We start from the raw sequence: 17120 nt of genomic DNA, 5'->3' as shown, positions 1-17120 counted from the left end.
GTCCTGATAAATACACCTGTGTGTGCATTTTCTTTTAAACTTCAAGAACAGACAAGAGACTTAAATTATTTAATTTACTCTTCTGATATTAGCACACTATCATCATCAGTGTGTGTATAACCTTTTCTGGTTAACTTTTGCATTGCTGTGGCACTGTGTGTTTACTTTGTTTTGTGGCACTGTGTGTTTACTTTGTTTTGTTTGGTCTAACAAACTATTTTTCCAATATTCTCTACCTTTTCTCTCTCTTCGAAGGCACCTACTCTAATATATTATTCGGTTATGCCCTTGGAAGTGAGGCAATTTTGAAAAAATATTGGTATAGTTAATGTATGTGTCCTACTTAAATAAATGTATTATGTTATGAATAGTCTCCTGTTCCTACTTTTCAAAAAATGAACCAATGCTGTTTTTTTTTAATCTATCCATGTTCATGTATGTTTCTATATCACAGTTAATCTAATCATCAAATTCTATGTCAAAGGATGCTTTGCCACATTTTAGTTAATCATTTCTCTCTAATGGCAACTGACTATATTCCCCCCTAGCCCAAATAATGCTAGAACCCACATAGTTTTTTAAGAAATTTTTCTGGAGTATACATCCAGGAGTCAAAATATTTGTTCCCAGAGTTCCTTTTATTTTCCAAGTACTATCTGATTGCCCCCAAAAGGCAACAACTGGTGATATTCTCATCAGAAAAGCATGAGAGTGCCTGTTACTACGTCCTAGACAGTCTATGATATTCTTCTACTCATTTTGGTCAATTTGAGGGTATACAGTGGTATCACATTATTGTTGAAGTTTACATTTTGCTGATTACTGAAAAGGCTGAGCTTATTTTCATAAACATATAACCATTCCATGAATTGCCTGTGCAAATTCTTTTTCTATTATTTTCCTTGAATTTCTTACCTCTTCTTGTTAAGTAGGGAGTTACACATTAAAAATATTAATTTTTGTCAGGTTTAGTTGCTGAAATATCTCCTCCCAGTGTGCTAACATCTATTTGTTAAATTTGTCCATGGTTTCCATTACTGTGAAAAAATACTGTTTTATTTCTGATGTTTATTTTAACTTTCAAATGTGTGAAAAAAGGTTTATAGCTGAATAATTGTTTCATAGTGAAAGAGATTATTTTTGTGTGTTGGGGAAGAGGGAAAAACATCAAATGAGTTAGAGCAAAGAAAAACATATTTGCATTAAATATACTTCTTATATCATCCAAATTTGAAATTAATGACTTTATCCTACTGGATATTATTGGCAAATCATCTTTTTATAAATTTGCAATAAATTATTCAGCAACAATGAACTCAATAAAATAGAAGTGCATGTTTAATGAGAAATTAGATACCAAATTTAGATTTCTCAAAAATGTTGTTTATAAATGTGTAACTTACCCAAAATATTTGTTGCCATTTACCATTCACTCTGGAGATTTTGGTGATGTCACTGGCCACATGAAAACCAGAAGACAACACATTTACTGAGAAAGAATTGGATATACTTCCCAAGTGAATAGTCATTAAAACAGTATGCCTGAAAACGGAAATTTAACAGGGGCAGTTGCAGAAGTTTTATTTACATAGAACTGTGTAAAGTATGACTTTTTAATTATATCAGATGGCTATTCTGCTAAATTAAATTGGCTCATTTTTGATGTCAAATTTGTGTGTGTGTTTGCATTTATGAGACATGTGATGATAGCTACTGATGTGTTAGATCCATTAACAGAAGAGCTTTGCAAACAGTTATAAGATGCCAGTAAACCAGTGTAATCAGATGTCTCAATCAGAAAGTCAGTTAATTCCAGTAACAAATCATTTATTTGTCCAACTTATGGAATCAAAGAAAAAGTGTAAGAAGTTTGTTCTGTCAGAAACATCTGCCATTTTTGTGAATATTTTAAGTTCAATTGAGAAGCTCAGTGTTAAATATCAATATTCTTTTGTTACGATAATAAGAATACAAACTTGAAGAAAGCAAAATGTCATAGTATAAGCATTGTTCTTCCGAACTTAAGAAGCTTCTGAGTAAAAAAATGTTCTTGAAATTTTGGGAATCTATATATTTTTTGAGTTCTTGGAATTTATAATAACATCTGAGAAGTGGAGATGTTCTACCAATCAAAATAAAAGCAGTAGTAAAAGATAACTTATATATATGAGTAGCTTTTTAAGATATATATATATATATATAACACATATACATGTATAATATATCTATATATCTTATAAATATGTATATATATACATACACACACACACATATGTATATATATATGGATATATATAGATAGATATGCCTATATATACATATATATGTAAATCACCATTGCAGTACGTTTTCTCACTTTCTGCTCTTAAAGATTTATGAAACATTTAAACTTTTAAAAAAAATATTTGAAAATTAACTTTTCTAGAATGGTATAACAATTTTTTGTAAATACATTCTCTAAAAATTTGAATGCATTTTGAAACGCATTTAGAAACTTTTAATCAAAATATTGACAATCAAATATTAGGAAAAATTCAATTTTTAGAACTTTCCATAAAGTTTAATATTTAAATGAAACTAAAAAAAAAAGGAAAACATTGAACTGTATTCCTTCAAAATCAAGGTAAAAAATATACTATATGATGAAAACTCAAATGGTGTGTAATATTTAATTTTGAAAGTGGATCTTTGTTCATTAGAATATATCAGCAGTGGGATAAATTTTCAATACTTCTTTTACTTTTAAAAAATATTTATATTCTACTGGAATGTAATGAAATTGAGGCCTATATTTTACAGTATATCAATTTAATAAAACATTTAATTAATCAAAATTATAGAAAATTATTCAGTTAATTGCATCTTGTAAAAATATTTCTTAAAGGAAAGTACCCTGAATGAAGACAAAACGTGCCTGCAAAAATATTTCAGCTGAAATGTTAACAAATTTGAATACAGAAAGAAAATAGATAATATCAAACAGTTAGCCTATTTGCTTCGAGCCTACCAGGTACATCAGTATCTACGAAGGTATCATTTTTTTAATGAAAAGAATTATCACCTATTAAGATAATGCAATTAAAAATGTCAATGATTTCAAATTCATTAATACATAATGTATTTTTAGAGAAAAATATAAGGAATTTTATTAAAATTTATAATAATAAGAACACATTGCCAGAACCTGCGGTTGACACTTATCATTTTTAGGTGATATCCTTTCTTCTAACTCAGTTCCACCTTGCATTGCCTGGCTCTCTGCTCACCTTCTCTTTTGATGCTCTGCTTGTCCTTAGCAAGATCACATCACATTCAATTTCTAATTTTTTACTTTTTTCTTTTTTTTTAATGAGGTATAATTGACATATAGCATTGTATTAGTTTCAGGTGTACAGCATGATAATTCAATATGATGTACATATTGCAAAATGAGCATCACAATAAGTCTAGTTAACATCCATTACCATAGATAATTTTTTTTCCTATGATGAGAACTGTAAGATTTACTCTCTTAGTAACTTTCAAATATGCAATACAGTATTATCAGCTAGAGTTATCATGTTGTATATTGTATCCCATAGCTTATTTTATAACTGGAAGTTTACACCTTTCACCACCTTCCCCTTGTCACCCACCCCCCCATATTTGACAACCACCAAACTGCTTTTCTCTGTATCTGTGTTTTGTTTTGTTTTTTGATTCCACGTATAAGTGACATCATATGGTATTTTTCTTACTCTGTCTGACATAATGCCCTCAAGATCCATCCATATTGTCACAAATGGCAAGATTGAATCTTTTTTTTTATGGCTGAATAATATTTTTCACATGTATACACCACTTTTCTTTATCCATTCATCCATCGATGGCACTTAGGTTCTTTCCATGTCTTAACATTGTACATAATGCTGCGATGAACACAGAGGTACTTATAACTTTTTGAATTAGTGTTTTTGTTATCAAATACATGTCCAGAAGAGGGATTGCTGGGATGTATAGTAATTCTATTCTTAATTTTTTGAGAAACCTCCATACTGTTTTCCATAGTGGTTGTACCAATTTATTGGGTTGGTACAAAAGTAATTGTGGCTTTTGCATTTCTTTTAACTTTTAAACCACAATTATTTTTGCACCAACCTAATACATGACCACCAAGAGTACATAAGGGTTGCCATTTTCCACATCCTCACCATAAGTCGTTATTTCTTGTCTTATTGTTAATTACCATTCTAATAGATGTAAGGTGGTATCTTATTGTGGTATTGATGTACATTTCCCTGATGATTAGTGATGTTGAACATCTTTTACTGTATCTATTGGCCATCTTTCACTACTATCACTTCTATTTTGAGTTATTCATTCTTTGAAAAAAATGTCTATTTAGATCTGCCCATTTTATAAATCAGATTTTCTTCTCTTTGCTATTGAATTGTATATATACATATACGTATATACATATTATATTAACACTTTACCAGATATATAATTTGCAAATAATCTCCAATTCAGTAGGTTGCATTTTCATTTGTTGATGGTTTCCTTGTTGAGTAGAAGTATTTAGTTTGATACAGTCCCTTTATTTATTCTTTTGTTGCCTTTGCTTTTGATGTCAGATCCAAAAAAATCATCACTAAGACTGATGTCAAAGAGCTCACTGCTTATGTTTTCTTTCAGAAGTTTAATGGTTTTAGATAACACAATTAAGTCTTTAATCTATCTTGAGTGTGATGTAAGATAGTGGTACAGTTTCATTCTTTGGCATGTGGCTGTCCTGTTTTCCCAGTACAATTTATTCTTTCCCCATTTTATATTCTTGGCCTGTTTGTCATAAATTAATTGACCATATATGAATGAATTTATTTCGGGGCTATCTGTTCTGTTCCATTGTTCTAGGTGTCCATTTTTATGCCAAAACAGTACATTATTAATTTCTAATTTACTTTTTTTAGCATTTATAGTCAAAACCTAGGATGAATTTGTATCAGTGTGACATAAATGCAGTAGTATGTCTCTGTTTTATGATCAAAGCCCAAATATTTGGCATTGATGTCTGAGAGTATTAGTACATGAGTCAAAGTCTTTATTAGAATATAGCCTATTGATCTTGCTTTATTAATGTATTCTTTAGTGTGTTATCTTATTTAAAAATTATATCTGCATATTATTTGTTTGGAATATTCTCAAAAAAAGAGGAGCACTTCATAGGTATTTATTATAAACCTAAGGAACACACCTTTTAAAATAAGTGTAGGCTGTAAATGTCTAACCTCTGTTGTCATAATTCAGATGAGCTCTGCTAGCTGGGTATGGGGCCATTGCCACACAATCCCACACCCCATTCAGCCACTCAAAAAGTAAGTAACAATTTATTAAATTCTCTTCTGGGGTCTTTATGGTGAGGAGCTTTCTTTGATTAGTGGACTCAATTCTGATATGACAGTTTGTTTTTATTTTCAGTTGGGTATTGGTTTTGGATTTCCTTTTTGGTTATCCTTCCTGGTAGTTTTTGATAATCACACTTTAATCATTTGAGTCCTATATATTGGATAACTCTGATTTAACTATACAATCCATACACTTAGGAGACCAAGGAAATTTATTTAGATTATACTAACAAGATTGAGAAAATTTCTTTGCTAGTATATATAGCAATATATAGCAATATAGCAATACAGAATATAGAAATATTCTAATGAGGTTTAGGGTTTCTTATAATGGCAAAGCAATAAGGTAGTTACAAAAATCACAAAGTAGATGGCAATTATTTTCTATAAAAATTTTCAATAAAATAAGTAAAGAACTATTTAAGACTGAAAGTTGAAAATTTTATCTCAAAAACTGTAAAAAGAAAGGGTAAGAATGACAACTTAACAACTTCTTGGATCAAGATGACATCCCAACCCCCTTTGAGTTTAGTTACAAAAAATATGTAGAAATAAATGAGAAATCAGGAGAATGGAAACCTTGTCACCTAAAGATGCCAGAGATTATAGTATTGAACTAGAAAAATAGTTGGAAATTTAAAGGAAAAAGTTAGCATTCTGGAAACCATAGAAGGAATGACTTCTAAATATAGAATATGAATTGCACACAAGCATGATTTACATATAAACTATGAATATGTGAGAGAGACCCTCTACGGGCATAGCAAAAAAACAAACAAACAAACAAGCAAACAGGCAGAGAGAAGGAAAGCAACCTATTCTTGAAAGATAGATCAATGAACTTGAAGGTAGATCAATAGAAATTATCTAATTTGAAAAAATAGAAAAGATTTTTAAAAATTGTTGATAATAAAGAGAACCTCAGAGACCTGTGAGGCCAACACACAGTTAACAAGATTCACAGAAGGTAAGATGGGAGAGAAATAGGCAGAACAAATACTTGATATATGGCTGAAAAATCTCCAAATTTGTGCAAAACATGAATTTATAGATCCAAGAAGCTCAGCAAATCCCAAGCAGGATAAACACAAAAAAATCTACATCTAGACACATCATAGTTAAATTGTTGAAACCCAAAAAGAAAAAGAAAAAATTGACAACAAGCAAAGGAAAATGGCTTGATATGAACAGGAACTACAATAAAATTATGTATGACCTTGCAGAAACCATGAAAGCTAGAAAACATTGGAATGACTTATTCTTCTCAAAAGGAGAACAAAAAATGTAACTAAGAATTCTAAATCCTGCCAGGCTATCCTTCATAAATAAAGGCAACTAAAGCCATTTTTAGATGAATAAAAGGTGAGAAAATGTGTTTGTCCATAGATTGCCTTTATAAGAAATGCTGAAGAAAGTCCTTCAATCGAAAAGGAAATATCAGTAGATAGCGACTCAAGGGCTACAAATTGATAATTTTTTTTGAGAGGGCATAATTTTAGGGTAATGTGTATATTCTATGTTAAGGTTGTAGTAATTAAGTAAATGTATTAATTTGTCAATGTTCATCATGTTGTATACTTACTATGTTATCGTATGTAAACTATACCTCAGTAAAATAAGTGTTCCAATGAAAACAGCCCTCAGATGGATACAACAGTTTATGCTTTTGTTCTTAACTGTGAAGTAAGAAAATAATTTCACATTACTATCTGCATCATTAGACTTCTCATAACTCTTGACAGAATCTGGAATAAAATTTATATCGGAGCTTGGGTCAGACTTTAAAATGCAGATCATGAAAGTCTAGCTTAATTATAAACATGATAGTTACTTGGAATGTTGAGATTTCTTTAGGGTAAGATATTTCCAATTTAAAATTCTTTTAACTGGATAAAACAGTTAATCCTTTAAAGGCACTGGAAGCACCATGTGTCAGTTTATTATATAACTGGAGAGATTAAAAACACCAGTGTAATGGACAGAGTTCTCCTCATTTTGACTTTAAAACAGAAAGCTGAAACTTTTAGCTTTGAAATTTATTCAGAAAATTAGTAAGAATCTTAACAAGAGGAATTAAATAAATTAAACCCTGAGGCAGATACATGGAATACAGTGATTGAGAGAGTGAGAATTTCTCTAGTATTTAATGAATCCAATTTTCTCAATAGCTGAAAAAAAATATTATAAAGGAAAGTATAGAGAAAATAAAGCAGAAATTTAAAAGTTGATATTAACATCTTTGTAACCTGATATAATTGTTTATCGCCTATATTTAAAAGTGGTTGGAGCATTTAAAAAGAGCTTCTGTATTAGACACTAAAAAGTTTAAAATACAAATTTTGTAATCGATATTTGTGTATTTGGAAAAAACAAATTTGTTGAAACTTTACTTTTTAATTAACTGTGTATGTACCTCTTTAGATAAATATTTTTAGGTATTAATAAATTTAGTCAGTAGGTAAATAACTAATAATAGTGATAGTGAAAGAATTAATAATAATTGCTCTCCATGCACCTATTTTTAGGGGAATAGCAAAATATTAAATATCAAAATATAAATATCAATGTAAAATAAAATAGAGAAATATCTTTCCCTGCAAAACACAGTCATCCTAACAAACCTTGACAGCTTCCCTGCTTTACTTGTCCTTGACTACGCCAAAGTTTTGTTTTCTCATATTTCAGGAAATAAGTGGGACCCACAAAGAGAGAATGTTAGTCTAGAAGGTGCGATGATATTTACACAGCATGATAAATGTGGCTCCTTTTGAAGTGCACTGTCAGCTCTGTGACCCTTTCTCAATCCCCTATGATAGGGAATTCTTTAACCAATGTAACATCCTTCTCTGGTAAAGCAGAAGGGGAATTATGTGATAAAAATATATATATTTAAAATTCAACCCTGGCTTTTACCAAATAATAAAGGCAAAAATTATATTGTGCAGTATATTTACTCATTTCCCAAAAATCAGCAAGCTGGTGAACAACAATAAGCAGGGGAAAGAAATAATGTGCAAACAAAAATGTGCAAGGGTAAAACATGAATTATAATGGAAGAATTCAGACAAGGGCACTTAAAAAATTTTATACAGTCAAGACAAAAATATTTTAGACAGAAGTGGACTCTCAGAATACTGATAATAACAGTAATTTTTTTTTTTCGTTTGTATCAAGCACCACTCAAGGTCATCTGCATATATTAACAACTTCAGCCTTTAGGTCTGTCTCGGACTATTTTTTGAAAATGTAAGACTGGGACAGACAGAGGTTATGTGGCACATTCCAGAAACATATCATTTATTAAACCAAATTATATGAGAGTAAAGGTTGAGATAAATAGCCTAAGGATCATAGCTTATTAATTTAAAAAGTCATTTAAATACTACTACTACTAGGTTCGTCCTATGCACTAGCAATCTTGATTAAAAATATTAATAAAATAATTCAGAGTCTGTCCACATTACAATGTTAAACAAATAACGCATAATTTTAATATAAAGATGCTAAAAGAAAGATAATTGTGAGAACAATTAAAATTTAATTGCCACATTAGTTCCTTTTTCTCACATTTGCTGTGAAATTCTGTATGAGTGTTCTAAATCTTTCTCTTTTATTGAGTTCTGGCCATGAAAATCTGTGTTCAAAGAAGAAAATAATTGGGTTCAAAGAAAAAAAAAATATTTAGAGACAGAAACTAAGAATGTTTGTTTACTGGGTTGGACTGGATGCCCTCCAAGTTGGAAATCAAAAATACTTAATTATGTCTTGAAACGTCTGTTGATATGGTGTCAAAAAGCATTTTCTCTTGTTTTAAAGGTAAATATGTTTTGTGAGTTTCTTGTCCAGGCAACAAAAACTCAGGTGAATATTATGATTAAATGTAGGTGATATTTTATTGGCTCTAGGGTAAAATATATAAGAGCATGCAATTCAAATATTTAATAACTATTTTCTCTCTCTTTCCTGATTGTGTTTTGGCATGGATCTTTCTAAGTTGCAATATGAAGAAAAAGAACGTGTGCTCTTGATCCTTGCCCAGGTGTCATGTCATGGAACAGGAGAAAAAAAAAAAAAAAACAGTGGGGAGGAGCCTGAATTGGGGAGGTTAGGTGGGTTGCTTGAACTCATCTCTATTCCCTTTTTAAAAATTAAAGGTGTGTTTGTTTGTGTATTGGAGAGGGGGAGTCAGGGAGAGACTATGAATAGACTATTTTAACCAGTGGAAAAGTCTATTAGAAAAATCATTTAACAAAGTAGCAAAATATCCTGAATCAGGAGCCTGGGGAAAAAAAAATAAGTGTCCTGTGCATACACAGATTAGGGTCTGCTGGGCAGAACCAACAATTTGCTCAAACTTCCACCTGATTGATTTTCTGTAGCATCCATGTGCAAAGCCTGGACTTAGCCAAGTTAAAATACATGAGTGATAAGTTTAAAGTCAGTTCTGGGGAAGTAGACATTGAGCTTCCCTGCTTCCTGTTGAATAAGGGAAAATATGAGGAGAGAGATTCTCAGATGAGAAACCACTCAAAATGAAGAACCTCAGAGAGAAGCATGCGGTGGAAGCAAAGCATTTTGAGTTTTCTTGAACATGGCAGTGCAGAGGCCCAATGGTGGGACTACAAGGTGGATCAAAGTTCAAGAGCCTCCTTTCTCTTACTGAATACAGATACTAATTGAACATGAACAATTAAAACATCTTTTATTATCAGCCACAATTTAAAGTAGTTAAATCTCTGAGATTTCATGGACAAGGGCCACCCCTACAAAATCCAGTCTGTTTAAAATAGATTACTGAACCCATTCAGGTTAGTGCCAAAAGCAAACCCGGATATTTAGACAGCCAATAAGTAAGTGATAACTGCATTAACTTAAATAGCTTTAATATTTTTGGTGTTCAATGCTTGTCACATAAAATTAAAGAGTTAAGTAAGTTCTAAGTCAAACTACAAAGAAGTTACTCCTTTCATTGCCATTTTCCATTAACTGCATGAGGTTCTGGTTTTTATATTAGGTCTTTTACATTTTTATTTTCTCTAATATACCTTTGGGAGATATTAAAATTTCTTCTCTCTTTGAAAATGCTGTACTGTGTTGATATGCCATCATAGGAGGCCACGTCTAGAAACCTAATTTAAAATAATTTCACAGTATTTTCAAAGCAAATTACTAATATACTCTTAAAAATATTTTGGATGATTCTGATTTTGCAGCCAGTATATCAACTCCCTTTATCCTCCTCACTGGCTCTTTTTTCATTAAAACTAAATATACTATTTCTAAAGCCCTCCCTACAAGATGTGAAACATTTTAGATTACATTCTAAAGTTTAAATAACAATGACAATAAAGAAAATTTAATTTTACACGCAGAATATTTGTGACAAGTCTGGATGGTCCCTTGGTCGTCCTTAAGATTATTTTTCCTTGCCATGCTCATCTACCCTATTCTATGTCTCTTGGGAAAAGAGAGAACATAACAAATTCGATTTTTTTTTGGCCCTAAATTAAGGAAAAATTGATATACATGTAAATGACATCTACCAATTGTATGCTTATTTTCACATTAATAAAGTCTATTGGAAAAACAAATTCAATTACACCATAATGAAAAAGTTAGATAATTCCATTCCTCATTGTGGATTTCCTATTTTAACTGCGAGTGAAGGACAGACACATTTCATAAGTGGGGTTCTTTAAATTGATCAGTAAAATTCAAAAGACAAAAAATCCCACACTTCTCAGTGTACTTCTAAAGTGTCATTGAGAGTGTAAGCAGATTTTGAATATCACATTGTGACAAAATATATTTAAAGACAGTCTAAAACCTTACCATAAGCTCTTATAGTTATAAATAGAGAACTAGAAGTGGCCCTTCTAAAATTATTACAGGAAGACTTACATACGAGGTCTGACAATTAAGTTTGCAAACTTATTGCAATGATGGTGCCAACTTTTTTTTTTTTTTTAATTAGAGGGATTATTCATTATGAATTTGTACCACTGGACAAACAGTTAACCACGTTTACTATTTGGAAGTGCTGAAAAGGCTGCGTGAAAAAGTTAGATGACCTGAACTTTTCACCAACAATTCATGGCTCTTGCATCAGGACAATGTACCAGCTCACAGGGCACTGTCTGTGAGGGAGTTTTTAGTCAGTGATACAAATAACTATATTGGGATACTTTCCCTACTTACCTGGTCTGGCCCTAATGACTTTCTTTACCTGAAGATAAAGGAAATATTGAAAGGAAGACATTTTGATGACATTCAGGACATCAAGGGTAATACAACGACAGCTCTGATGGCCATTCCAAAAAAAGAGTTCCAAAACTGCTTTGAAGGGTGAACTAAGCACTGGCATCCGTGCATAGCTTTCCAAGGGGAGTACTTGGAAGGTGACCACAGTAACATTCAGCAATGAGGTATGTAGCACTTCTTCTAGGATGAGTTCACAAACCTAATTGTCAGACCTCCTAGATGCTATATCTGCACTATGACCTAATCCAAGGAGTAGTTGCAGATACACAAAGGAAAAATGACCTCATAGAATCAGGATCTTTTCAGTTGTTTCCAAAAGTCCAGTCCACCTTCTTAGATCTTCTTCCTTGTCTGTCTTCTGATCAACTTTTGACCATAAAATACCCTATGGAAGCCCTATTGGACTAAACAATGTCAATAGTTTATTGTCAATGTCAATAGTTTCTCAATAGTTCATGTTACCATGAAGTGCCAGTAAAGAACAATTTAGACACCTGTGTCCCACTGCAAGTCACTTCTTTACCCAATGGAATGTTAATCTTTTACTGATTATCCAGTACACGTAATACCAACACCATGAAACATGTGCACTAAGAGACTAAGAGGCTCCCACCTCTGTCCCCACCACTTAAGTCTGCACCACGAAAGTCTACTTGTCTAGACATGGATCCCATCTCTCGGAAGAGCAGTATTTGAAAATATACTCTCTCTAACTTGTGACCTGGTAGGTAATAAGTATATTTTGAGGCTGAAATAGCTCCTGAGGTCTATGCTTCAAATTAAGTCAAGAATTGATGGTGAAACCCTGAAAAACTGCATCATGAAACATGCTGTCCAAACATATGCTATTTGGGATAGCATGAGAGAGAGAGAGAGAGAGAGAGAGAGTTGAGGCAATCTTATTTGAAAAAATGTAATCACCCTTGTTTTATTTATCCTCTGCTGGCTCACATAGTCTTTGGTACTCTGGTTAATTGATTTCATCTGCCCTAGAACTCCCTGTGAGACCCCAGATAAGGAATATGGTCCTGATTTTAGGGAGCTTTAGTTTCTAGATAGCACTTGTCCAGGGACCACTTGTCCAGAGTAAGTCTTATTATATTCATCAAGTTTAAAGAACTGACTGTTCTGGAGCACTTTCCAGTTCACTCTTTACTAGAAACCTTATATTTTATGTAGTCTCACTTGAGAGAATGCTCCAGAAATCACAAGATAGATCTTCGATAAAGCAAGCAGTTCTGAGACCACGCTTCTTGGAAAAATAATTTACCACTCTAGTTTGTTGGATTTTATCACACATTGATCAACCAGGAGAGAGAGAGAGAGAGGGAGAGAGAGAGAGAGAGAGAGAGAGAGAGAGAGAGAGAGAGAGAGAGAGAGAGAGAGAGAGAGAGAGAGAGAGAGGAATCAGGTTAAACAAAGAATCAACAAATTCAGAATAAATCATGGAGCCACTAGGAGTTTACATGTTTTCCTTAGTCCTGCTTAAAGTGTAAGGAGGATGAAAACCATAATCTGTTTTTCACCATGACAAACCATTTCTGCTTTAGGAAACTAATCCAATGGCTACATTTGTGCTCGTGTGATCCTTTATGGATCATAGCTTGACTTCTAATCATTCCTGTCAGAGTATCCTTCTGGAGCAGAAATCATTTTAGTAGTTACCTAAATAGAGTGTTTGGACCTAACTACATCAGTCACATAAATAGCAGTGTTACCATCAACAGTCGGAAAGTTCATCATTGTGATGTTGTCCCATAGCCAACAGGGAGGATTGTGGGTTCCAATCCCATTGTTACTGTATGTATCTTGCATTACTTAAGTACATGTGTCTAGGCCATTTGATTTGGGTAAAAGGCCCTTTTTAATTTCTGAGTTCTAATTTTCTTTACTTGTTAGTTTAAATAATATCTATTAGCATTGACACTGTTCTAGATGCTGTGGTTTCATGGTGAGAGAAACAGAATACCTCTCCTTCATCTTGAAGGTTATATTCTAGTGGGGGGAAGACAGACAGTACGGGAGCTGCTGAAGAGTGCAACAAAGAAAAATAAAAGTTAGAAAGGAACAGAATGGTGGCAATACTATTTTACATAGGAAAATCAGAGATGAGGTAAACGATGGCATTTAACTTTTGGTAATGAGATTTACAGAGAGTGTAACAAAATATATTTCTAACAGTTATTAATGAAGCTATCAACAGCCTTTTAGTAATAACAAAAACACAATTCTTTTAGTAACCATGTTTGCTTCCTCTTTTCTATGAAGTGCTCTGATTCATTTGTTCAGACTGAACTCACCATAATGTTTTTTAAAGCTGAGTTCTTAATACTGCTAGAAAAAAATGTGTGAACAAACAAAATAATTTATTTCCATTGTAAATGGAAAAAAATGAGGAAACATTGTGGTATTTCAAGTGAAATCTAATCCCTTATAGACATGGCACACTTTATTGCAAAATTTAGGATGAGTTTGTGTCAGTATGACCTAAATTATGCTCAATCAATGTATAAAATTTCCAACCATGACATCTGGCACTGATATCTGTGAATGTTTGTATAAACGTTTGACGTGTATAGGTGTCTCTGCTTGCAGAGCACATCTCTTCCCATATGTTTTTTGCTTTATAATGGTGTAGTTTTTTTTACACTCTGCTCAAAGTGTAGAACACTTTCTGGACAGTCTAAATAAACGCAGAACAATATTTACAAATCTGTGACAGGTGAAGCACTTTAAAACTGGTACATTGGATGCCTAAAACTAGCATTGGAGAGTATGCAAAACATTTTAGTATAATTATTTCAGAGAAATATACATGCCTAACTAACCATAGTGTCTTGAAATATCCTTACTATATATCTCATGACCTAGATATTGTCTTGGGTATTTATTTTTTCAGTTCCTTTGGATATGACTTTGAAATACCAGGAATTATATAGGTTGTATGCTAATTCTACATCTTTCAAACTCTTAATTCTATATTTCAATTAATCATTTAACACGCAGTGTGACTGTGATGTTAAGTTACATTTTTATCATGGACAACCAAGTAACAGGGACTGTTGCTGAGTGTCTTCTCTGACAAGAATACTGGAGCTATTATAGAAATGTGAGTGAATTTGAGAGAACTTATAACCTAAGTGAATGGAGATAAATTTGTGGAGACAAATGACAGGTGATTCCAGTGTGAGATGGAAATGAGAAGAGCTGATTCCGAAGAAAAGCAAGAGGCTAGGGAAGAACACTTTGCTTTTGCTCTTTCACTCATTCCCACAATACTAACCCAGTGACAGTCCCAGGTTTGTAGGCAAACATTGGCAACTTAATATCTGCAGAAGTGTCAGTGGTTGAGTGTTCTCTTCTCTCTACATGGCTCCAAAGGTTACAAGATTGAAACCCAAAAGGGCATTTATTGAAAGAGAGAATAATAATAATAATAATAATAATAATAATAATAATAATAATAATAATAATAATAAAGGTTTGAGGTTGAGGGCATTTACCTGAGGAATTACCACGTGGCAGAAGGAGATGGAAATAGAGGAAATCTAGCCGATAGTTAACACCAGAGAATCTGCCCTAAGGCTACTTTTTTCCTCTTTCATTTTATACATGATGAAGCAAAATTAATGGATCTCAGAAAACAAGAATTTTAAATAAGCATAATAAATATCCTCAAAGACATAAAAAGATAATGGAAACATAAAGCAGGAGCAAGAAATCATTAAAATAACCAACCTCAGACACTGGATACAAAACTTTGAAATAAATAAGCCAATAGATGGGTTGACTAATAGAAAAGTGATCAACAGAAAAGTGAATTAATGAGTCAAAAATCAGATTGAGGAACTTTTGCAGAGGGCATTAGGAGGATATAATGAAATAGAAAATGTAAATTAAAATAAGTCAAAAAAGTTAGAAGTTTGAAGCATGAGTGTCAGTGAATGAAACAGGTAGGAAAGAGAAAATTACATGGAGGAGAGGAAATGCTAAGTAAAACAGTTATTTAAGATTTCCCCAAATTCATGAAATATGTAAAATATGAGAGAATTTTAAACAAAACATTAAACAAATAAAATACTCATATCTAAATTCAATTACTTCTACACTTCAAAACTAAATAATTATAATAAAAGTCTTAAGAAAGAAGAAATTATATATATGTATTTCCTTAGAAAAATCTAAGTTTTATACAGTCACTTAGATTTCCCAATAACATCTGAACAACTGAAAGCAATAAGAAAACAAGGTAAGGTGTTCAAAGATTTGAAAGAAAAAAATTCAACATTGCATATATATATATATATATATATATATATATATATATATATATATACACATTCATTCTTAGAATATCACTTAAATGCAAGACTGAAACTAGCACTGTGAAGAGCAGAGCAGAGAGAGAAAAGAACCTGTCCATTAAACTGCTGACCGTCTTATGCCTGAAGGCACCTCCACCTCTGGACTTCACTTTGAGTTGGGCTTATCTACTATGCTTAGCTAAAATCATCCTACTTGATACAGTGCTCTCGAGGAGGTTTAGAAATACAAGTTGAATACTGCTTTGTCATCAGGGATGTCAGTGGGGAATTCTAAGTTGGGAAGCAGATGGACTTCTCAGGGCAATATCTGACCTTGAGAGTTATAAACTCTGGCGAAGGAGGTACAGCCACCTTCTTTTAAATTAAAATATAGGCTATGTTACAAGCATCTAGAAATACATTCTGTAACAGACTTATGCTGGCTTTTTGCTGTCACACATCTTACCTACTCTTTGTAGGAGGTCTCTCAGAACAAAATTATCTGTTCACTGAAGATGGGACTCCCTCTTGTGGACTGTAGAATCTTTGATTGGAAGCATCTGCCTACCAGGAACTACATTTCCCATGCCTCCTTACATGTAGTGGAGGCCATAGGATTGGTTCTCACTAGTGGAATGGGAGCTGTAGTGATGTCTGTCATGTCTAGGTCAAGAACCTTAAGCAGCAGGTGTGCCTTATCTTTATCTATCCAGCTGAATACAAAGGACTCCAAGAACCAAAAGGAGGGAAGAGCCACAATATGGAAGGAGCCTAGGTTGTGATAATCCTGTGGGAGTTTGACTGCCAACCAGGAAATCTATGTTAGATAAGTATATGCCTAAGGAATACATTTCTACTGTGTCAAGCTAGTAATCCTTTGGGTTTGTTTATTACAGCAGTTAGTATTGCCATAACTGATACATTCCCATTGTGTGTGGTCTTACTAGAGATCAGAGGCAATAGTCATTTCAGGCTCTGGCAGATGCTCCCATCATGGAAGGCAGAAGGGGCTGACTCCCCATCTGCCTCTGGTACAGCCAAGGTTTAAATAGTCAATTAGACACTTGCTCTCAGGACACTGAAGCTTAAACGAGGGGTGAAAATATATAGGGAAAGTTTAGAACAAGATATATAGCAGTGGTAACAGAAACTTGAGAAAAATACTTTGCCT

The sequence above is a fragment of the Rhinolophus ferrumequinum genome, chromosome 14, assembly GCF_004115265.2.
Source record: "Rhinolophus ferrumequinum isolate MPI-CBG mRhiFer1 chromosome 14, mRhiFer1_v1.p, whole genome shotgun sequence".
Taxonomy (NCBI): domain Eukaryota; kingdom Metazoa; phylum Chordata; class Mammalia; order Chiroptera; family Rhinolophidae; genus Rhinolophus; species Rhinolophus ferrumequinum.
This window is presented reverse-complemented; position numbering follows the sequence as displayed.